This window comes from Urocampus carinirostris, chromosome 10 (genome assembly GCF_059441175.1).
Source record: "Urocampus carinirostris isolate Australia breed hairy pipefish chromosome 10, RoL_Ucar_1.0, whole genome shotgun sequence".
Classification (NCBI taxonomy): Eukaryota; Metazoa; Chordata; class Actinopteri; order Syngnathiformes; family Syngnathidae; genus Urocampus; species Urocampus carinirostris.
The window spans coordinates 28057979-28068513 of NC_142358.1; the positions used below are offsets into that span (position 1 = coordinate 28057979).

The 10535-nt window shown below is 40.9% G+C and overlaps 1 long non-coding RNA gene across 1 annotated transcript; it reads right to left on the reverse strand.

The window, feature by feature from the left end:
* Positions 1-8564: 8564 nt before the first annotated feature.
* On the reverse strand, positions 8565-9240 carry LOC148358587 (uncharacterized). Its single transcript, XR_015851460.1, has 2 exons — positions 8958-9240; positions 8565-8777 (listed from the first exon to the last, which is right to left on the reverse strand). It is a non-coding gene; the product is annotated as an uncharacterized LOC148358587 (long non-coding RNA).
* Between the last annotated feature and the right edge of the window lie 1295 nt (positions 9241-10535).

Consider the following 10535-nt stretch of genomic DNA (forward strand, 5'->3'; position numbering starts at 1 on the left):
TGAATGAGAGTTATGTTTAAATAGGCGGGAAACCAATCAGGAAATGAGCAGCAGCTGGGGCTAAACGACTGGGCACAGGTGAGGGCAATGGACAAATCATGACAGTATGTCTGTTGTCTTTCTATAGAAGATATATATATATATATATATATATATATATATATATATATATATATATATATATATACACAGAAAAATGATACACCACATTGTATTTAAAGCCACAGTGTTTAAATGTTGCAAAAAAAAACGGTTTTTAGTCCAGAAGTATTTTCAGACCGATGGGCAAACAATTATTATCAATCAAAATGTGCCCAAATTGTGATTCTGCCTGTAAGTGGGCTATTAATCATCTCCAACCATTTGCTAAGAACTATTGATGCATTATTCTCAGGAATCATATATGATGCATTTCCCAATGGAGAGTAATACTACAGTATATGTACAGTACCTACACAATCCTGACATCTTCTATACTGCACATGTTTTCAAATGTAGTTAGCTCCAATGTGCAGGTGATTAAATGCCCCAACAATGATTAAGCGCAAACAACAAAGGGAAATCGGATACGCTAGCTTGCGCAACAGCCCTGCACACACCTCATTCCTGTTGGGTTGAAATCTCCAGCACTCAGTGCCAAAGTTAAGCATTAAAAGATTTCTGGGCATGCACGTGCACATCGCGTACGTACTTTGACTTCTGCGACGCGTGCATCTACATGTGGAGCGTAGGTCACGTTCGTCAAACGGGATCCCACGTGGTTACAAACTAAACGAAGTACTTTATATTCCCGACAGAAGAACTTGCTCAGACTAAGATATACATTCATCAAGTGTTGGGGAAAAGTTTAGGGTGTGTCATGAACCTTATGACCCCTTCTCAAAAAGTCAGCGGCTGCAATCAGTCAAAACGCGGAAAATGTTACACTCTTTGCCCTCAAAGCTGTGTTACGTCCGGTGTTGGGACTAACGTATTACAAAAGACCTGCAAAACAGTAAAAATACTTTATATTGTTTGCGACTGTTTTGGGAATTGGTGTATTTACAGCTTGTAAGCCTAGGTCTTACCAGGTTTTAAATAAAGTGTACCAGAAATAATCTAAAACAGAAAAAACAGAAAGATAGATGTATTGAGTAACAACAGGAGAGTAACAGAAATTATACAAAACTCACAGTATCAAGCCAAGGGACTAGCGAAAAGGAGCTTAATAAATCGACTAAGAACGGAATCAGCTAAGCCAAATTAACTGATAAGTACCCCCAGTAACAGCAAGTCACAAACTATACTGCTCTAAACAATAAAGTACGAGGCTTGCTGATGGGTTATAAGTAAAAACATGTATTGATAATTTACTACAATGTTATACTTAGAATTGTCTCAATTATATACGGTTCCTACGTTGAGTAAAATGTTTCCCTTGCTTCAGAGATTTATCACGTTGAGAACTACTCAACCATTCGCCTAAGAAGAGAAGCTGCTGCATTGTCATGTTTATTTTTCTCTGGTCTGTTTAATGTTTCTTTCTCTACCACAGTATCCTCTTGCTATGATAAACTCTCCTCCCCCATCCTTCCTGTGACTCAATTGTTTGTAGTAAAATAGGGGAGCTGTTGCAGTTCTGGTCAGACTGTGAAACATCTCATGAGCAAATATTAATGTCACTTGTCACTCTCTTTTCTCAGAGGGGAAAGGTAACAGACCTAACAGTTGCATAACCCCTCCAACCTGGTGTGTTTACCCTAAACAATTCAGATTCAGATTCAGATCTACTTTATTGTCATTCTAGTACACGTGTATACAGAATGAAATGTCGATACATCTGACCCGCACAGTTTCCTTGAATGTACAGATATAAATAAAATGTTGTATTGAGTTGGAGTATTGAGTACTAATAATATACTAAATAGTTATGGCTATGTATAGTATTTTACAGTAGTGCAAAGAGTGCAAGAGGAGCAGCTAACCAGATGTGCAAAAAGGGCAGTCAGGTAAACAAGTCAGGTAAACAGTAACAATAACACTGTAGTACAATAGTGCAGAGGAGAACAGATGTGCAAGGGGTGGCCAGCTATAAAGAACTGCCAGTAGTGCAAAAAAGTCAAACAAAACCAACAGATGTACAGATTAGCAGCAGTTGAGATTTACTATGTGTTTGATTCACCATTTAACAGTCTAATGGCCAGGGGGACAAGACTATTGTGGAACCTGGTGGTCCTGCACCGCACACTGCAGTACCTCTTCCCAGAGGCTAGCAGAGTGAACAGTCCATGCTGGGGGTGAGAGGGGTCCCTGATAATGTTCTTGGCTTGGGCTAGGCAGCGCTTCTGGCCAATGTCCTGAATGGAGGGGAGAGAAGTCTCGATGATTTTCTCTGCTGTCCTCGTCACCCTCCTCACACTACCCCAGTCGAAAACGCTGCAGCCTCCACACCACACAGAGATACAGATTTGTCAAACAAATCCTATGTCTGACATGTAAAGAGGCCTTTTTCTGAGCTACCCCAGGGCCTGGCCATACCAACATACCAGTCGGTAGGTGTGTGTATCTGATGGCTACAAAATAGAAGTAACCAAAACAGGCAACAAAACAGAAGCATCAAAAGAGAGTGAACAGATGGATACAGGGTGCTTTTATACTAAATAGCTAATTGGCAACAGGTGATGGGCCAAACCAGGAAGTGGAGATGGCAGGTGGGCTGAACCAGAAAGCAAAGTGTCAGCATCAGGGCAAGAAACAGAAGACTTAATTACTGAAAAACAGAAGCAAAACAGAGACAGTGCTACCCTGAGGAACATGTCCCGTAACATTGTTATTGTTAAAATGCACATTTTATTTTCAATGCACTATTAGAATAACTTAGGCCAGTCTCTGAGTACAATATCAGCCAATTATCTTATTTTTCTCTTGATTACATTTCTCCTCTTGAGAACATTGTCTAATTTCATTGCATATAATGTTTCACAACGTTGTTATCGATGACAAAAAGACAATTTAATTTAATTTGATTACTTTACCGCATTATTTATAAAACTTTGTTACTCATTCGTTTTGACGACATGAATATTAACTGTGCAAAACATAAAATACTTGCAATGTTCTACAAGAGCTGAATAATTTTATATTACTCAAATTGTCACCTGGAAACCTTCAATCCACCAGCATGTTTACTGTATATGAGCCTACAACTGAATACAGTTATGGTGGTGCCATCTCAAGCACAAAGAACGACATGACTGAATTTCTCCTCATGCAGATATTCTCCCTACCATATGTAGCCACATCTAATGCCAGTTACAACTATACGATGAAATACCTTAAATCAGCGGCTAATGTTGTACTTTACCTGTATATTTGGTTGTATGTCACCAGTAGGGAAAGGAAGACAGTGCTGGGAAGTAGTGTGGCTTATACAGGATCAAAAAATGAATGGGACAAGATTAACTCCAGAGTAAAAGGTAAAAGTGTGCTGAATTTTGGAACTTTTATTTGTAAAATGTTTTTTGCTATACACCATGAATGAAGGAATAAAAAGAAAATGTCTCAGAATGTAGGCCTACCCAAAAATGGAGAAAGTGATCTTTGAGTCTTTTGAAGCCTAGAAACAAAATGGATATGGAGACTCTCAGCTAAATTCTCGTTTGCAAGCTCTCAAGATCGCACACTCTTATAGATATGAATGGTTCATCACTTCGAAAGGTTAGTATACACGTTTTCTTCAACTTGACTTGACTTGACTTTTCTTATGTGGATTTTGTAAAATTATTTTAGGGGCTTTAAAATGTAACTGCATACAGTTTCTAGTTACTTGTTGAAAAATTTAATCAATTACAATATCCTAATAGCATAATATTGCAGTTATGTTACTTGATTACTTTTGATTACCTTTGATTACCTCAAATACCAAATATGCTTATGACAGACAAAAATAACATCAAATACATTAAATTTCTCAATTTGGTTTAGGTTAAATGAACAACGTAACCTTGACAATTAATTGGAGGAAACCAAAGTCAGGAAGTTGCTTGTCTTCCTACAAAAAAGTGCTCGAATTCTAAGTGTATAGTGTTTTAAGCAAAAATATTATTTGTCTTTCATGTGGTAGACACGATCCTCTGTTTTAGTTCACAGTAAGAGCACATTAAGAACCCAATATTGTTCTAAACACACCAAATGTTGACTTTATAACAAACCCTGGGATGTTTTTTGTCTAAGTTCGAGTTTTACTTGTTTGAAGAGGGGATGCCAAACCTTTTGAAGACATTCAAATTTACTTGGCATGAATGCCTAAATGTATGCCAGTCCCATGATCCGAATGATGTATCTGTGTCCATGACATATGTCTTTGCTGCAATATGCGCTAGCTCTAACTGAAATCTGATAGACACAATTCATCTGTTGGCGCAGTATGTATCTTACGACTGGCAGTCGTTAGCGCGTGTGCGGCACAGTTCTGAGGTCATGAGATCGAACCTTCCTGTGTGGAGTTTGCATGTTCTCCCTGTGCTTGCGTAGGTTTCCTCCAGGCACTCCGATCTCCTCCCACATTCCAAAACATGTCTGTCAGGTTAATTGGACGGTCCAAATTGTCCCTAGGTATGTGAATGAGCGAGTGAGTTGTCAGTCTCTGTGTGCCCTGTGACTGGCTGGCAACCGGATCAGGGTGTACCATGTCCATTGCCCAAAGATAGGTGGGATGGGCTCCAGCACCCCGCGACCCTACTGAGGATAAGCGGCGCAGATAATGGATGGATGGATGGATGGATACACTACGACCCTAGTGGTTAAGGGATCCAACGAACCAACCAACCAACCGACCAACCAACCAACCAACCAAGTGACCAAATATACTTTTAAATAAAATGGAAATCCTGCAGTGTAATCCTTATTTTTACTAAAAATACCTCTAATTTGAGTATGTCTTTTTTTCTGTAATTGTAACAGAATACAATCACCATTCAAGTATACGAATAAAAACATAAATAACAAAATCAACTCCACCAAGGCCTGTGAAAAAATTCTGTTCATAATTTTTCTGGGCCCCCAGCATTGCATCTCTTCTTGTTTTCAGATGATGTGGTGTTGTTGACTTCCTCAAGTTATGATCTTCAGTTATCGTTGAAGCGGTTCGCAGCCGGGTGTAAAGTAGCCGTGATGAAAATCAACACCTCCGAGTCCAAGACCATGATTTCTGCTGGACAAGGGTGGCATTCCCTCTCCAGGTTGAAGACAAGATCCTTCCCTAGGTGGAGGAGTTCAAGTATCTATGGGTCTTTTTCACGAGTGAGGGTAGGATGGAAGGGGGGATTGACAGACGGACCAGTGCATCAACTGCCTTCATGCGTCCCTGTACCAGTCCGTTGTGGTGAAGAAGAAGCTGAGCCGAAAGGCAAAGCTCACAATTTACCAGTCGATCTGTGTTCCTACCCTCACCTATGTTCATGAAGTATGGGTAATGACCGAAAGAACAGATCCCGACTACAAGCAGCTGACATCAGTTTCCTCCGCAGGGAGGCATGGTTCTCACCTAAGGATAAAGTGAGAAGTACGGTCATCCGGGTGGGACTCAGTAGCAATTCCGCGTTGAGAGGAGCCAGCTCAGGTGGTCAGGTATCTGATAAGAATGTCTCCCAAACGCCTCCCTCGGTAGAAGTTCTGGGCATGTCCCACTGGCAGGAGACTACCCAGGACACGTCAGAGAGGCTATGTCTCTAGGCTAGCCTGAGAACGCCTCGGGATCCCTTCGGAAGAGCTGGACAAGTTGGCTGGGGATACGGAGGTCTGGGCCTACCTGCTGAGGCTACTGTCCTCGTGACCTGACACTCCATAAGTGGAGAATAATGGATTGAACGGATGGAATGGATGGATGGATGGATGGATGGGTAAGCTAATTACGTAATGGTGTTACATGTACAGTGGAACCTCGGTTTTCGAACGCCTCTTAGTTCGAACAAATCGGAGTCCGACCAAAAATTTCGAGAAATTCTTGCTTTGCTGTTCGGTCCAAAAATCGGAGTTAGGACGCCGGTAATGTGAGAGTGCGTACACTAGGGTGCGATGCTGAGCGGCGTACGGGTGTTTTAGCCCCTTATTATGCCTTCGAAAAAAGTCAGTGCAAGCGGCAAAGTTGCTACATGTGAAAAAAGAAAAGTAGTGCGTACAACTATTGCATTTAAGAAAGAAATAATGGCAAAATATGAAGGAGGTGTGTGAGTGTCTGATCTTGCTAGGGAACACAGGATGGCTAAATCTACGATCAGTACGATGCTAAAAAATAAGGAGGCTGTGAAATCTAGTGATGTGGCTAAGGGGAGTGAGTGCTATAAACAAGCAACGGCCGCAAGTTGTGGAAGAGGTTGAAAAACTTTTGATGATTTTCCTCTCCCCACCGTCCACCTGCGCCCTCTGCTGACCATCTCAAAGGTAAGAAATCCTATTAATAATTCTTTTCTTTATCCTTTTTTCTGTTGTTACACGTTCATGTTAGCGTAATCTTTCGTATGAAAGATTACAATAACGCGAACGTACGATTAGCCTGGGTTAGCTTTACGTTAAACATTCAAGGTAAATATTCAGGGTGTTGGAACGGATTAAAACGATTTACATTATTTTTAATGGGAAAAATGATTTCGGTGATCGAACAAACCGGTTTTCGATCAGGGTTCTGGAACGGATTATGGTCGAGATCCGAGGTTCCACTGTATTCCGTTACATGGCAAGTCTAGATAAGCTTCAGTAATCTGGGGGTAACTGAGTTGCATATTGCATATAATAAAGTATATAGTAATAGTAACTAAGTCATTTTTTCCAGTAACAAGCCCATGATTGGCTGCATTCACACTCGATTGTACTTGCCAGTTGGCCGCCCATGGAAATCTTGTTGGTTTACATGCCATAAAACACACTAGCAACCCGAACTCAGTGCGCATGTGGAGCAACGTAGAGTCCCTGTGGCGGCAACACAAAGGCCTTGTGTTCTTTGTGTATGTGGGTGAAGCTGATGTTTAACTTAGATTAACTGTAAATACACCTGGCACAGTTGCTCCCTCAACCTGATTGTCTTACAAATAGGGAAGTTCCATGAATGCATTTTTATCAGGAAACGGATAGTAAATTCGTAGACCTGGGCACAACATATTCTTTGAAGGTTCAAACTTATTCTCGGAGATCAAATACAGTAATCCCTCCTTTTTTGGGAGGTTATGTTCCAAAAAGGAGGGTACATGAGATTTTAAAATGAAATTTGACCACTATATTTCACATTATGGTGTAGTGCGATGGAAAAATCAAACTACGGAGACTTAAAAAGAACCGGTGAAATGTTTGGCCAATAGATGTCACAGTATGGATTCGTGCAACCAAAAATGAGTGCAACAAAGTACAAAGGAGAATGCAAACTACAGTGACTCAAAGAGACCAAACCGCAACATTTGTTTTCTGATTTCTTTGTGTTTTGAGGGCGTAGCAGCAAGAAAGCAGACAGTCCTTTTCGCTCCATCTTGTGAGCCTCATGTTAAGTAAAATACACACATTTCTTGACCTATTCGTATTTAAAAGCAAATAATGTTTATCTGATAGTTCATGTATTTGTGCTTATTGTTTATATCAACATGTATATGTCAGGACCAGAACAGGAAACAGGACCCACTCGCGTAACGTACTCACAGTTTTATTGAGGAAAAGAGAAAGGAGCGTATACTCGATCCGGAGATCGTTGGTCGCAGGGAGTAGGTTGCTCCGCCGCAGAAGTGGGACTTCCGTGGCGAGCGATGGCGGTGTCGGGAACCGAAAAAGTCGAAATCAAACAGCTCGTGGCGAAAGTAAAACAAGAGTAAAAACACAGGACAGGCAAAAAAGGGCTTGCTGTGTAAAAACGGAGATTCACAGACGCACCGACAAAAGCCGACTGTCAGGACAGCGTTTCAATACTGACGGGGAGCCAATCGGTCAACGAGCTTCAGCTGGCACCCACGGGCAGGGCCAATTGGGCACCATGGCAACCGTGACAGTATACAAAAAAAAGATGTTTCTTTTTAAACAAAAACATGTTTTTTACTAAAAAGTGTTGCTAACAATACACACTGTCCCTTTATATTTTTGGTGTTTTCAAAATCTGTCAACGAGCTTCAGCTGTCGCCACACGGCGGGGGCCAATTGGGCGCCATGGCAACCGTAAAAGTATGCAAAAAAAAGTTTTTTTTTTTTTAACAAAAACATGTTTTTTTACCAAAAAGTGGTGCTAAACAATACACACTGTCCCTTTAAAATTTTTGGTGTTTTCAAAAATTATTTTACAATGTTTTTAAATTAAAAAAAAATGAGAATTCACCAAATTATCTAAAATATATCACTTAATTCTGGTTATTGCCTTTTCTTTATGAGAAACAATTTAAAGAATATATGATAGAATAAGAAAAATAGTATTTTTCAAGAAAAGCAAAATAATTTACTGATTGGGCAATCCTTTTTTCTATTATTTTAGAATATGTTGGAAAAGTTCATAAAATCATTATGAATATGAATTACCATAGCCATTTGCCACCGTGTCCTTCATTGAATTTCTTCACTTTGACATTCAGAGCCTTTGGCAGAAATCTTTATTATAGTGAAAACGCTGGATTTCCCTGGTCCGCCACAGTTCTAAGCCAGCTGCTTGTCGCTGGCCGAGGTGAACCGTAGGTTTGTGGGAGCATCAACACGGGGCTCCAACTGGCACTGCAGTGGGGGGGATCCGCGGAAAGGCCCAGTCCAAAGTCGCTGCCAACACTCCTTGCAACCATCTGCCACACGAAAAAAAAAGAACAAGCACCCACCGTGTTTTAAGACGCAGGGTTTAAGATGTAGCAAAACAGTCGTGGCTTGTGGTCCGGAATTTACAGTATGAATATTACCAATTTTTCCATTCGTCTACTTGCCTTTTTTTAAAAATTACTGTCATCTTCTATTAACATATTGGATACCTTGTCACTGTTTATTCAGGGATAGCAGCTGTGCAAGCACGGTTCAGCTGCAACCCCCACCCCATGTCCGCTCCGAGCGATTGTATCCCGCTCAAGTTTGGATCTGCTGCGTAAGTCAAGGGCCAGCACTGTCCTGGCCCTCGAGGGCCCGAGAAAACGCCAGCACCGCAAGCGTATTGACTGAGCAAAGACAGCCGGAGCCTCAAGTGAGAGAAGAGAGGTGAAAGTGAAGAGCGGCATTTGTTTGAGTCGCAGGTCAAGACACGTTCAGGCCTTGACATGATAGCGCAGGCTAAGGCCAGGTGGAGCGGCTGCTTCTGGCACACACACAGGCACAGTCATACACACACCCACACACACACACACACACACATGCACACACATATGCACACACACACCTTGCGGTCTGCAGTTTAGAATTGCTACTATATCAGCATGACAGGCTGTAAACAAACCTTTGGAATTAGCTAAATCTTTGTGATATCTAAATAGTGTACCAGTATGATTAATGAAGACAGAGAGGAAATCCGACAATCCTCGAGCACAAAAGAAGCTATTTATTTTAAGAGGACAGTGTGTATTTATTTGACCATTAGATGTCGCTCTATTTTGTAGTGCAACTGAAAACAAGTGCTACAAAGCACAAGGGGAAATCACAAATTACAGTAACCAATGTAACCAAACTGCAACATTTTTCTTTGACAAGGTTTTTGATTTTTCGGGGTAGCTCTAGAAGCGAGATCTCGGACAATCATGTTCGCTACCTCTAGGTGAGGCTCAAGTTATGAACAATTAATATACATTTTTCGTCCTATGAGCATGAAATGCTTGTTTGTATGATAGTTACGGTATTTTTGGTTTTAGTTCAAAACAATATTACTTTTATTAATTCATTAAGTTTTTTTTAACCACTTTTAGGTGCCAAATAATAAACAAGTCCCTTTAGAGCACATGTTTCAAATATGGCCCGCCACATTGTTTGAGATGGCCCGTGATACCTTAAAATGTCTGTGTGTATAAAAAGAAATGGGAGTTAAGAGTGCTCTGACCAAAAACTACATTTTCCCACAATTCATGTTGTTTACGATACGCGCGAAGTGACAAACATACAGCCACGATACAGGAGGGTTTCCATATCACAGTGTTCTCGTTTGCCCGCGTCCCTGCGTTTTTTTTTTTAACCAAGCTTTACCGCACTCCAAACTTTTCGTCAGGCAGATCCGCCATTGTTGTTTTGTTCTTGCGGTTCGAATTTTTGTCTGCACGCTGATCTAGGCAAACGAGATCTCGTTGCTTCGAGATTACGTCGTTGTTGTGGTGGTTGGCGTCGAGTTAAGGTGAAAATCAACACAAAATTGGTAATTTCTTCAGTGTCAGTAATAAGTCGAAACATAATGCAGAAAGTGATAACAACGGCAATAATTCCGGCACAAAAAAACAGTGGAGACATTTTTCGGAAGATCGCGGAGGCAAGGAAAACGCTTGTGTTGAAGCTAACGACTCGACGAAAGAAAATAAACAAAAAAATACTCCTAACAAGAAAAGGACATTTCTGCCAAAATGGACTCAATTATATTC